Genomic DNA, 14,568 nt, shown 5'->3' on the forward strand with positions numbered 1-14,568 from the left:
AATTCCCTGACTTTTCCAGGTCGTGTACGAACCCTGTAATACCCAAGAAACCACACAGACCAAAGTCAACTAGTGACTTGCGAAGCCAATTACCGGTGGCCGGGTAAATACATATCCCTACGCCATAAATGTTTAAAACCATAATTTCCACGGTAATGAGTATAATTAGATTATTAATACAATGACGGATACTTCGCAGTTACCACGTTAATTTTTCCCTCATAATCACGAAGTATCCGTTATATTTTTCTAATTAATATCCTTACGTGGTTTTTTTTAACATTTAACATCGGTTATTCAATTTTAAAATTAGTCATCGATAGGTTTAAAAATACAAGCGTTATATTTTGAGCCGTGAATCGATGTACATATCGGCGATTTGACTCAAAAACCAGCTCCATTGGAAACTACGTTGAGCCGGCAATGGTTTAATTTTAATGTCCTAGATCTCGTAAGAGATATACAACAGTCTTCTGGTAATACGAATATCCAAATTACACTCGAATCTTCTTGGTATGAACCACTCTTTCTTTCTGGTCATAATATGCCATTAAGGCAATTTTGATTTCCCCGAAGACACATTTAGTTGGACCATCACGCGATGAAGTTGGACCAGCGGCTAAGAACTTTCGCGATTTAGAATGAAAGATAGTTTCAAAGTCTTATAATAAACTCTTACATATAAAAATATATGGCTTATCTAAATACAGGGTGTCTACTATAAAACGAAAAATGATAAATAACTGAAAATTTTAAAATTTCTATGGAACATTACTTGTGTAAAATTGATTGTCCTTGAAACATGTCTTCAATGTCATTCAAAAACTATCTCGAGCGACGGGCAGGTCACTTCCTTGATTAACGACGCACCCCTCAAAGATTAAATCCAATTTAATCATGATTATTTTGATTAAATTCAATTTAATCACGATTAAGTTGATTAAATCAAGTTTAATCATGATTAGAATGTTTAAATCTGATTTAATCATGATTAAATCTGATTAAAAGATTAAATCTGTTTAAAATGATTAAATCTGTTTAAAATGATTAAATCTGTTTAAAATGATTAAATCTGTTTAAAATGATTAAATCCTGATTAAAAAAATTATATCGTGATTAGTATGATTAAATCGTGCTTCAGTTTTGATTTTAATGATAAATTCCCGATTCGACCGATTATATTGATTACATCGTGATTAAAATGATTAAATCGTGATTAAAATGATTAAATCTAATTAAAATGATTAAATCTAATTAAAATAATTAAATCTAATTAAAATGATTATATCATGATTATAATGATTAAATCTCGTTTAAATGATTAAATACTGATTAAAAAGATTAGATCATGATTAAAATGATTAAATCTCGTTTAAATCGTGATTAGATTTTTGAATCTTGATTAGATTTTTGAATCTTGATTAGATTTTTGAATCTTGATTAGATTTTTGAATCGTGATTAGATTTTTGAATCTTGATTAGATTTTTGAATCTTGATTAGATTTTTGAATCGTGATTAGATTTTTGAATCGTGATTAGATTTTTGAATCGTGATTAGATTTTTGAATCGTGATTAGATTTTTGAATCTTGATTAAATTTTTGAATCTTGATTAGATTTTTGAATCGTGATTAGATTTTTGAATCTTGATTAGATTTTTGAATCTTGATTAGATTTTTGAATCGTGATTAGATTTTTGAATCTTGATTAGATTTTTGAATCGTGATTAGATTTTTGAATCTTGATTAAATTTTTGAATCTTGATTAGATTTTTGAATCTTGATTAGATTTTTGAATCTTGATTAGATTTTTGAATCTTGATTAGATTTTTGAATCGTGATTAGATTTTTGAATCTTGATTAGATTTTTGAATCTTGATTAGATTTTTAAATCTTGATTAGATTTTTGAATCTTGATTAGATTTTTGAATCTTGATTAGATTTTTGAATCTTGATTAGATTTTTGAATCTTGATTAGATTTTTGAATCTTGATTAGATTTTTGAATCTTGATTAGATTTTTGAATCTTGATTAGATTTTTGAATCGTGATTAGATTTTTGAATCTTGAATAGATTTTTGAATCTTGATTAGATTTTTGAATCGTGATTAGATTTTTGAATCTTGATTAGATTTTTGAATCTTGATTAGATTTTTCAATCTTGATTAGATTTTTGAATCTTGATTAGATTTTTGAATCTTGGTTAGATTTTTGAATCTTGATTAGATTTTTGAATCTTGATTAGATTTTTGAATCTTGATTAGATTTTTGAATCTTGATTAGATTTTTGAATCTTGATTAGATTTTTGAATCTTGATTAGATTTTTGAATCTTGATTAGATTTTTGAATCTTGATTAGATTTTTGAATCGTGATTAGATTTTTGAATCTTGATTAGATTTTTGAATCTTGATTAGATTTTTGAATCTTGATTAGATTTTTGAATCTTGATTAGATTTTTGAATCTTGATTAGATTTTTGAATCTTGGTTAGATTTTTGAATCTTGATTAGATTTTTGAATCTTGATTAGATTTTTGAATCTTGATTAGATTTTTGAATCTTGATTAGATTTTTGAATCTTGATTAGATTTTTGAATCTTGGTTAGATTTTTGAATCTTGATTAGATTTTTGAATCTTGATTAGATTTTTGAATCTTGATTAGATTTTTGAATCGTGATTAGATTTTTGAATCTTGATTAGATTTTTGAATCTTGATTAGATTTTTGAATCTTGATTAGATTTTTGAATCTTGATTAGATTTTTGAATCTTGATTAGATTTTTGAATCTGGATTAGATTTTTGAATCTTGATTAGATTTTTGAATCTTGATTAGATTTTTGAATCTTGATTAGATTTTTGAATCTTGATTAGATTTTTGAATCTTTTTTAGATTTTTGAATCTTGATTAGATTTTTGAATCTTGATTAGATTTTTGAATCTGGATTAGATTTTTGAATCTGGATTAGATTTTTGAATCTTGATTAGATTTTTGAATCTTGATTAGATTTTTGAATCTGGATTAGATTTTTGAATCTTGATTAGATTTTTGAATCTTTTTTAGATTTTTGAATCTTGATTAGATTTTTGAATCTGGATTAGATTTTTGAATCTGGATTAGATTTTTGAATCTTGATTAGATTTTTGAATCTTGATTAGATTTTTGAATCTTGATTAGATTTTTGAATCTTGATTAGATTTTTGAATCTTGATTAGATTTTTGAATCTTGATTAGATTTTTGAATCTTTTTTAGATTTTTGAATCTTGATTAGATTTTTGAATCTTGATTAGATTTTTGAATCTGGATTAGATTTTTGAATCTTGATTAGATTTTTGAATCTTGATTAGATTTTTGAATCTGGATTAGATTTTTGAATCTTGATTAGATTTTTGAATCTTTTTTAGATTTTTGAATCTTGATTAGATTTTTGAATCTGGATTAGATTTTTGAATCTGGATTAGATTTTTGAATCTTGATTAGATTTTTGAATCTTGATTACCCTGATTTAATCATTTTATTATGACTAAGACGCACCCAAAATGGAAGTGACCTGCCCGTCGATCTCGGGAACCGTTGGTTTTACGGATTTGGTTTCTATTAGAAAGTTGTTGCACGCCATATTAATAGTTCTAATAACTTTGTTTTGACCAATCAGAAGCCGAGAAATTGAAGCTTAATGAATTGAACATTATTTCTAGTGTTGTTAATTTTCCGGAAAAATAAAATACGGAAAAAGTTCCAGAAAATTTCCTGGAAAATGTTCCGAATTGCGGAAAATTTTCCGCAAATCGGAAAAATAAAAAATGGAAACATAAATTTTAATTTTTTATCGATGTAAAATGGCTAATATCAGTAAACATACTAAAAAACATTAATAGTGTTACATTTTTAATCAGTTTAAACTAGTCTAGAGTTTTAGTTTTACTTTTAGATTAGAAAAATGAGGCGAAATTTTCACTTTATTTAAATTTGCAAACAATATTAGACTAATCATGGAATGAAAACGTTTTTTCATTTTTTCGCAAAAATACGGAAAATTTTCCGGAAAAAAGACCTCGGTCATTTTCCGACTTACAAAACTAATTATTTCTTTAAAATTGGTTGTCATGACAACAAGAAAAAATATTTTATGCCTTCCGTTACATTTCAATTGAAATGTTGAACAACACTAGAAACTTCGTCGTTAAACGAGCTCAATCATATATCGTAGCCGACGGTGGCATAATTGAGCCGTTGTAAATTATTCAGTATTTATTTGATTTAGTCACAATAAAACTAATCAGGTTAATTTATTATCAAACACTGAATTCCATAACCTTCAATTTATCGGCTTCTGATTGGTCAAATTTGGTCAAATAAAATTTATTTGAACTAATAATATGGCGAGCAACAACTTTCTAATAGGAACCAAATCCGTAAACCCAACTGTTCTCGAGATAGTTTTTGCATGACCTTGAAGACATGGTTCAAGGTCATTCAATTTTACACTAGTAAATGTACCCCTGCACGAGGAATGTTCCATAAAAATTTAAAAAAAGAAAATTTTTCAGTTATATATTATTTTTCGTTTTTTTATTGGACACCCTGTTTCAATGCAACCTTACTAAAACTTTGAAAACTTCAATCAGGGTTTTAAGAATCTATTTGCGAAACAGCTATAATAAGACCGAACCTTTTAATCTCGTTATCAGTAGACGGGAGAAAGGCATTTAAAAGATACTTTAAGGCGTATATTTATTCCTGGAAAACTTAAAAGAAGCTATAGTTGAGATCGGAGACAAAAGACTGCCTAGTCAAAGGCCAGGAGAAGGTAAAGTCCGCTCAGCACCTAGCGGGCAGTCTCGGTCAAACGTGAACTCTTTCGGAGTTGGTAAAGTGTAAATGGAAATAGAGACAGAGCGAAGACTCGGTACGTGCTCTAGTGGATATGATCTCGCCGGTCTTTTATCCGCTCATCAACCCGGAGAAGTCTGGTCGTCATGGTAACGCCTCGCTCACCAACGAAACGTGCGCCTTTTCTCTAAGACTCATCTCCTATCCTTTCCTCGATATTAAAGTTTATAACCGCGGATGTTGTAGGTAGGCTTTACTGAAAGCGAGGCGATTCTCTACCAGATTCTCATGAATGGTTCCGTCTGACCCGAGGGAGTTTTTTTTTAATCCTTCATCCATCACAGTCGCGGATACGTCGTAAACAGTACAAGTGGAGTACCCAATTAAGGAGCGAGATCAAAAACGTACCCTCTAATTGGGTGCGGGACTACCGCTACCGTCGACAAAGAGAGTGAGGTGGCCCAGGAATACAATAGCTATTCGACCCCAGAGGGGAAAGTGAACCGCCCCCCCCCCCTACAAGTTCAGGATTACAAGTTCAATCGTTCTTTGTACTTTTCTTTGCTAATTGTGCAACTTGACACGCAAAGAACCGGAGACAATCGTTCATTCCTTGTATAAAATTATCCAGTCACTTTTGTTCAAATTTCTCTTAATTAACTGATTAGAATTCTTAGTAAATTTATAACGAAGCATCGTTAATGATGGCAAGTGCAGGATAAAAATTTCAAAATTAAAAGATAGTTAAAGGATACAAATTTCAAATTATAGGATAGTTAAAGGATACAAATTTCAAATTATAGGATAGTTAAAGGATACAAATTTCAAATTATAGGATAGTTAAAGGATACAAATTTCAAATTATAGGATAGTTAAAGGATACAAATTTCAAATTATAGGATAGTTAAAGGATACAAATTTCAAATTATAGGATAGTTAAAGGATACAAATTTCAAATTATACGTTGGTTAAAGGATACAAATTTCAAAATTATAGGATAGTTAAAGGATACAAATTTCAAATTATAGGATAGTTAGAGGATACAAATTTCCAATTATAGGATAGTTAAAGGATACAAATTTCAAATTATAGGATAGTTAAAGGATACAAAAAAATTACTTATTTAAAGGAGTTTTATTAGGATTAAAATATAGTAATACGCAAGTTTTATAGCATGTTATAAACATGGTTACAGACCCGTAAAACCTTGAAACCCTGGAAATATCAGGGCATTCGATTGTCTACAGAAAAGTTACGGATATATCAGGGAAATTCCAATTTTTTCGTAAAAATCAGGGAACTCGGGGAAATTTATGAGGGTTCAGAATGTTTTCCCTAATGAGTACAAATTTACATCAATTAATTTTCTTATACGTAATGTATCTACCTTTTTGCACAAATAATATTTGAATTTATTATTTATTTATTAGTTTTAATAATGGTTATCTTGCCCCTGAAAAAATCAGGGAGTTATCAGTGGGAAAACCTGGAAATATCAGGGAAATCGGGTTGCCATTACTTGAAAAACTTTTAGAAAAGAACACTACAATTCTTTTCGAATCTGTTCTTTCATTATTTTAATTTTCGCGATTGTCAACGCTTTACTACAAAAATGATAAATTAAATATATTTCTCTTTGCTGTGTAAATCTTTGAAAATTTTAACAGATGGGTTTTAACCGAATATGATAAAAATATATTAAATATAGGTTTAAAAAATGATAGGATTTTGTAGGACCATTTCATTGTTTTGTATTTATTAAAAGACGTTAGACGTCGTTTTAGATAGATTTGAAAAAACAAGCGTATTAAACTGAGAATTTGGTACGGATTTACTGTAATCAGTTACGTAGTAGTTTTACTAAAGTCAAAGCTACAAGCTTCAGTCTTTCGGTAAAACATATATGAAATTACTACATTACTTTCAAAACGTTCCCAAAACAATTGGAACTTATATATATTTTATGTTATAACATTTTCCTACCAATAATATTCCCAGAAGAAGCCGCGTTTTGTTGACTTTTTCTGGGAGAGCTAACCAATTACTTGGATTGAAAATTTAATTTTCAACCCGAAGAGTTACACGGACTGAAACATATAGACTCTTCGCACGCACACGCATATACTACTAAAAATAACTTGACCAATTTTAACTAAACAAAAAAACTTTATTTCTTATTCTCCCTTCGCCAGGGAGTCCTTCTCGCACGAAGGAGCTCTTCTCGCTTTCTATTTTAGACTACTCTTCAAAAATAAAATCACCCCCCTTTATACCCCGAAACATTTCCCAACTTGGGCTTGGACAGTGACGACAAGGGATAAACCCCAGAGCAATGGAAAAGTTTTCGGCCGCCTGACCAAGCCCCGCGCGACATGACGACGCTACAAGATAAAAGATACAATATACATGCTACATACTATACAAAAGAGAGAGAAAAGATGGACGGGAACAAAAAAACCCAATCCTTAACAATTCCAAAAGTCGTATTTACAATAAAAACATGAGAAAAAAATCCCTAACCCGAATCCGACAATTTTTAAACACTTATTAGAATTAAAAACTAACATACAATCAAATTTATACAAAATTTAAGCAAATATTTGACACGTTTCTACGAATTAAAGATATTAGACCTAACGTTGTTAGCTTATAATGCGCTCATAATATATATTTGTGGGAAAATCTTGAAGGGTCGGACATGCACCAAAAGTGTGTAGGGGATTTGAAAATCCGGGATTTCACGCTGAAATTCAAGATTTCTTGTTGTATTTCGTATTTCTTAACTTTTGTCCCGGATTTCTCGTCGGATTCCTTGATTTATCGCTGGATTTCGTGATTTCACGTCGGATTCCTTGATTTCTCGCTGGATTTCAAGATTTCAGTCGATTTCTCGCTGGATTTCAAGATTTCAGTCGATTTCTCGCTGGATTTCAAGATTTCAGTCGATTTCTCGCTGGATTTCAAGATTCACTCGATTTCTCGCTGGATTTCAAGATTTCAGTCGATTTCTCGCTGGATTTCAAGATTTCAGTCGATTTCTCGCTGGATTTCAGGATTTCAGTCGATTTCTCGCTGGATTTCAAGATTTCACTCGATTTCTCGCTGGATTTCAAGATTTCACTCGATTTCTCGCTGGATTTCAAGATTTCACTCGATTTCTCGCTGGATTTCAAGATTTCACTCGATTTCTCGCTGGATTTCAAGATTTCACGTCGGATTCCTCGATTTCTCGCTGGGTTTCAAGAAGCAAGCACGCAATCTAGATTAGGATCCAGTAGTTTTTGGTCAAAGGTTTGGATGAATGTTTCTGGCTCTTACAGTTTAAAAAAAATGAAACCCAAAATGACATGAAATACACCTCTCGCTGTAACCGTAAACTCCTTCCCCCTAAACAAAATCAAATCAATTCAGTATATCTTTGATTGTTTAAATCAACGTCTTCCAACGACGTTTTTAATTCTTCTCTCCAAAACATTTGTGGATGAAACCCGGAAAAAAAGGATTCATAGGATTGTCAAACAGTGGAGTAAACAATGGTGGATCTGCTTCCATAGAAACAAAGGCCCGGATGGAATCCGGGATGATGGTCTCTTCATATCCGGTAGCCTGTCTTCTTAATAACAACGAGGAAACGAATGCCAGAGGATAAGGATCTCTTCAGAGCCATAGGATTAAGTCGAAAGAGAAAACGCATTTCAAAGACGAGAGAGATTTCTCGAAAGGGATCTACAAGGGAATCGGCAGATGATTAACGCAACGCGTTGTTATTTAAAGAATTGGATTAGGACTTCAAGAACCTTCTACTCCGTAACGACCTAACAAGGAGACGACCTGAGGTGTAACGCACCGATTTTGTTCGAACTCGGGGGTTTGGTAGGCCTTCATGTAACTTGGAAAATCCTAAAGGGTAACCGTTTTGCCATGGCAACCAAAAATGTTTTGACAACACAAAATGGAAATTTTCCCATTGAATATAACATAGAAATCTGACCAATTTAAGGGTACCCCCTGTAAAAAGTTTAATCAATAGTAGATTTTATAAAATGTCTTTACGCTTGTCCAACTTGTTAAAATGTTGCCCTGGAATAGTTCAGCCAATGCCTAAGAATGAGTTCATAAGCTCTTTAGAGGGAGATAAAATGGATCCACAGCTGAAGCGGGGAGGCAACATTTCAACAAGATGGCCAAGGTTATTTTATAAAAAGAACTATTTCGAACTTTTTCATTATTTTTTTATTTATATTTCCTTTTTTTTTTTTTGGTATTTTCAAAAAAATCAATTTTTTACAGATTCAATGGCAAATTTTTCCATTGTGTGTAGTCAAAAACATTTTTGGTTGCCATGGCAAAACGGTTGCCTATGGAGACATTTCCCTTTAGAGTCTTTCAAGTTACATGAAGGTCTACCAAACATCCGAGTTTGAAAAAAATCGGTGTGTTGTAAGTTTCTTGGGATGCTTCATTATTTTAACGTCCGTTGTTAACTTAAATAGGCAGTACATCATCCCGAGGGGTAAGACACTCTGCGAACTCGGTGTACACTGCCGTACCTTTGACAGTGCTAAATGCACGAACTCTGTGTACAGATTATCTGAGACTGTCTTACCCCTCGCATCATCCAATGGACCAACTGTGAGGGCCAATTACGTCATTGACCCCCCAACCATTCGGATGGTGCCAAACTTGATTGACTAGTTAAAGCGATTCTAATAATAATAATAATCATCATCAGCTAAGACACCACCTTAGGCCCAATTAATCTAGCGACTTTTAAAACCATTAATTCAGGTGGCCGGGTTACAATGCGTAGGGGGGTGGTGGCAAGCCCTTCATGCAACGCGAGCCAACAGCTCCCTACACCTCAACAAGTTTTTATGGAAGAGAACTTGTAACCCAACGTGGAAGGAGTAGCTCTAAGTTTTCACCCAGTAGAAGGCACGTAGTTTTCTTTTAAAACACACCAGTCGTTAAGACTATCAATCGTCGTCCACTTTAAGGCCCTCTAGCTCGGTCACGCCTCTAGTGGCGATGGTTGTTGGCTGATATCTCCATGAACCCCAGATGAGAAAAGTTAACACTACGTCAATTCTGAATAAATATTCTTTTTGCGTCAAGTTAAACTTAAACTTTACCATTATTTGATACAGTTTTTCTGCTAATTTTCACCTTAAATCCATTTAAGCATTTCCAAAGCAAAAATTGCTTACTTTTGAGCGCATCCCACTCCAGGGTTTCAATCAACTTGTCTCCTATCTCAACTAATTTAATCGTGATTAACTTGAGTATAGGTAGCGTAACGGTGCTGTCTTCTCCGAGGTAGCGCCTATAATCTATCGTCTGCTACAGACAAATTAAAAAGTCATAAGAACGTTATTTCGTAAATAAACTTATCAAAATATAAGCAAAAATAATATTAAAATGCAAGTATCATTATTTATAAAGTCAATAACGATGAAGAAAAACTAATATCGTCTATTTCTCCGCTACCTATCTAGCTTTCAATGGCGAACCAAAGGGGCGCAGCGATAGTTTTTGGTCTCGAATAAGATCCAAAAGAGATGTTTCTATAAAATAAAATGAATAAGAAATAAAGCCTTATGTAAGCCAGTTTTGTTTGGGGACTCTGGCACGCGCTACGTTGAGATAAGAAGGTCACGTTTCTTTATAGAAACACCTCATGGCTTACTAAAGGTGAAATACTGAAGTAGTAGAGCTACCTGTTTTGTCTCTGCCCCAACACTGTATTTACAGTCGTTAAATGCACAGGCAGAGTAGATTACAAATAGCAGGGTTGTTCCAAATGCTTTTTACTTCAAAATTCAAAATACTTTCTACATAACTCAAAATGCAAAAGTTGAAATGCAAATTATTAATAATTATTTATAATTTAATTATTAATCATTATTTATATTTTAATTATTAATCATTATTTATATTTTAATAATTAATAATTAATTATATTTTAATAATTAATAATTAATTATATTTTAATAATTAATAATTAATTATATTTTAATAATTAATAATTAATTATATTTTAATAATTAATAATTAATTATATTTTAATAATTAATAATTAATTATATTTTAATAATTAATAATTAATTATATTTTAATAATTAATTATATTTTAATAATTAATAATTAATTATATTTTAATAATTAATAATTAATTATATTTTAATAATTAATAATTAATTATATTTTAATAATTAATTATATTTTAATAATTAATTATATTTTAATAATTAATTATATTTTAATAATTAATAATTAAATATATTTTAATAATTAATAATTAATTATATTTTAATAATTAATAATTAATTATATTTTAATAATTAATCATTAATTATATTTTAATAATTAATAATTAATTATATTTTAATAATTAATAATTAATTATATTTTAATAATTAATAATTAATTATATTTTAATAATTAATTAATTATATTTTAATAATTAATAATTAATTATATTTTAATAATTAATAATTAATTATATTTTAATAATTAATAATTAATTATATTTTATTAATAATTAATTATATTTTAATAATTAATAATTACTTTATTTTAATAATTAATAATTATGTATTACTACTAATTAGTAATTAATAATAATAATAATAATAATAATAATAATAATAATAATAACGTTGAGATTTCAATAAAGCGGTGTCACTGTACGAATGTTCGTCTGCTTCTGAGTAAGTGAGTAACTCACAAGGAGACGACCTGAGGTGATAATCAAATTAATCACCGATTATGTTCAAACTCGGGTATAATGTACAACTCCATGTAACTTGAAAAACCTGCAAGGGAAAAGTTGCGATGGGCTTTCGTATTGCCATGGCAACCGAAAACGTTTTTGACAACATGTTTTGGATTTTAAGGGTCCCCCAATTGACCAAATTGCATTTAAACTTGATCAAATTTAATTTTTTTAATCAATTTAATGTATTTTTAACGTTTTTAATTCTTTTTTTAAAAGGTTTCACAGGGGGGACCCTAAAAATCGTTCAGATTCCCATGTTATTTTCAATTGAAAAATTTCGAAATCATGTTGTCAAAAACGTCTTCGGTTGCCATGGCAAAACGAAAGCCCGTCGCAGCTTTTCCCTTGCAGATTTTTAAGGTACGTGGAGGTGTACATTATACCCGAGTTTGAACAAAATCGGTGATTATCACCTCGGGTCGGGTCCTTGTCAGTGTCACCATCTATGATTACTTGGTAGTAAATAGCAGACAAACTTTCTCTACAAGAGCTGCGATGAGGGTACCAGAGTAAAAACATTTTGAAAAAGCATTTTGGAAATGTTTTTCAACATATCAAACCAACAAAATGCCAATTGTAAAATGCAAAATTGTTTCCTAGCAACTCAAAATGTAAAATGCCAAATAGTTTCCTGGAAACTCAAAATGCAAAATTGTTTTTCTAGAAACTCAAAATTCGAAATAGTTTCCTAGCAACTCAAAATGTAAAATGCCAAATATTTTCCTACAAACTCAAAATGCCAAATATTTTCCTAGAAACTCAAAATGCCAAATAGTTTCCTAGAAACTCAAAATGCAAAATAGTTTCCTAGAAACTCAAAATGCAAAATAGTTTCCTAGAAACTCAAAATGCAAAATAGTTTCCTAAAAACTCAAAATGCAAAATAGTTTCCTAAAGACTCAAAATGCAAAATAGTTTCCTAGAAACTCAAAATTCCAAATGTAAAATGCAAAATAGTTTCCTAGAAACTCAAAATGCAAAACAGTGTCCTAGAAACTCAAAATTCCAAATAGTTTCCTAGCAACTCAAAATGTAAAATGCCAAATATTTTCCTAGAAACTCAAAATGCAAAATTGTTTCCTATAAACTCAAAATGCAAAATTGTTTCCTATAAACTCAAAATGCAAAATAGTTTCCTAGAAACTCAAAATGCAAAAAAGATTCATAGAAATTCAAAATTCCAAATAGTTTCCTAGCAACTCAAAATGTAAAATGCCAAATATTTTCCTACAAACTCAAAATGCCAAATATTTTCCTAGAAACTCAAAATGCAAAATAGTTTCCTAGAAACTCAAAATGCAAAAAAGATTCCTAGAAACTCAAAACTCAAAATGCAAAATAGTTTCCCAGAAACTCAAAATGTAAAATAGTTTCCTAGAAACTTAAAATGCAAAATAGTTTCCTAGAAACTCAAAATTCCAAATGTAAAATGCAAAATATTTTCCTAGAAACTCAAAATGCAAAACAGTGTCCTAGAAACTCAAAATTCCATATGTAAAATGCAAAATAGTTTCCTAGAAACTCAAAATGTAAAATGCAAAATAGTTTCCTAGAAACTCAAAATGTAAAATGCAAAATAGTTTCCTAGAATCTCAAAATGTAAAATGCAAAATAGTTTCCTAGAAACTCAAAATGTAAAATGCAAAATAGTTTCCTATAAACTCAAAATGTAAAATGCAAAATAGTTTCCTAGAAACTCAAAATGTAAAATGCAAAATAGTTTCCTATAAACTCAAAATGCAAAATGCCAAATAGTGGTTCTACCTCAAAATTTGCATTTTGAACAACACGGAGTCCCTGACCAATAGTCAACATTAGTCACGGGTACGCGAAGTTACCCCATTTTTAATCAATGATTTTGCACCGTAGTTAAACAATTCAGGGGGTCAGGGGTTGGATACATTTGGAGGTTCTTCGAACCGGGTCCTTTTCCTTTCTTTCGCGGGTGCTTTATATATACATACACTCAGCATGGGGGTTATTTAGAACGAACGGTAGAGCGGGGAGGGCGTATAAGCCAATTTCTGGAGCGAACGGCGCTTCCCGGGATGATTACGACCCCTCGGGGAGGCCAGTAGCGAGGAAATTGGGGCCCCGTCGTAAACCCGAGCACGTTTCGCGATCACCACTGGGACCTGCCAGAATCTAGTCGCGTCTCTAACAGTTTCTATCCTTCAAGTATTAAAACCTCACTATAGAAACCAATATAAAAGTGAAAATCCAAGCTTTTCGACAATTCTAAGGTTTGCTCCTGGTAAGGATCTTCTCCCTGTACAGCGGTGTGCCGCGGTTAGAACACTTCTACAGGCGCCAGTAGGCCAGTTGGAATTTTTCTCTATTCCACGATGTAATTGAGATTGAATACCATTAAACTGCCTTTTAATGGCTGGATGAGTTTCACCAAAGCGCTCTTAGACGTATAAGGGACTTTGCTAGATACCATTAAGTATAAAATTAAGAAAGACCTAAGAATAATACGCTTTTAATGGCTAAATAAATTTTACAAGTGTTCCTAACCGTATAAAGAACTTTGCGAAAGATTACTTATAGTTGCCATTAGATATTATATTAAAAAAAAATATCTAAGAAAATACAACAAGCAAAAATAGAATTTTTACGGAAAAGCCAGAAGGAAAGAAACAAAAGTAAACAGTCTTTCGTGAGACAAACGAAAACCCTCGCTTCAGATCGTATAAGGAGGAATATTTGTCTTAGAAAACGTCTTCCCACCCGTAGCCTCTAAATATACCTATTTCATCGCGCCCCGAAAATGCGCCAAAATAGATATTCCTTAACCACCATTACCGCACACTTCTATCAAACCCCCCAAAAATACAACTTTACCCAGTTTCTCGGGTTTAAACGCTGACGCGAGCTGAGAACAGAATGGAATATAACGTTCCCACTTTCGAACAATTCTTTAGCTAAACCCCCTCGAGGCGTCGGCATGGAAAACGCGT

The 14,568-nt window shown here is 31.2% G+C and overlaps 1 protein-coding gene across 2 annotated transcripts in view; it reads left to right on the forward strand.

Annotated features, from left to right (window-relative positions):
- ChT (choline transporter) overlaps positions 1-14,568 on the forward strand; it is a 57,763-nt gene that overhangs the window by 7,551 nt on the left and 35,644 nt on the right. The window lies entirely within an intron of this gene.

Source organism: Leiobunum rupestre, chromosome 9, assembly GCF_980474605.1.
Source record: "Leiobunum rupestre chromosome 9, qqLeiRupe1.1.hap1, whole genome shotgun sequence".
NCBI classification, from domain to species: Eukaryota; Metazoa; Arthropoda; class Arachnida; order Opiliones; family Sclerosomatidae; genus Leiobunum; species Leiobunum rupestre.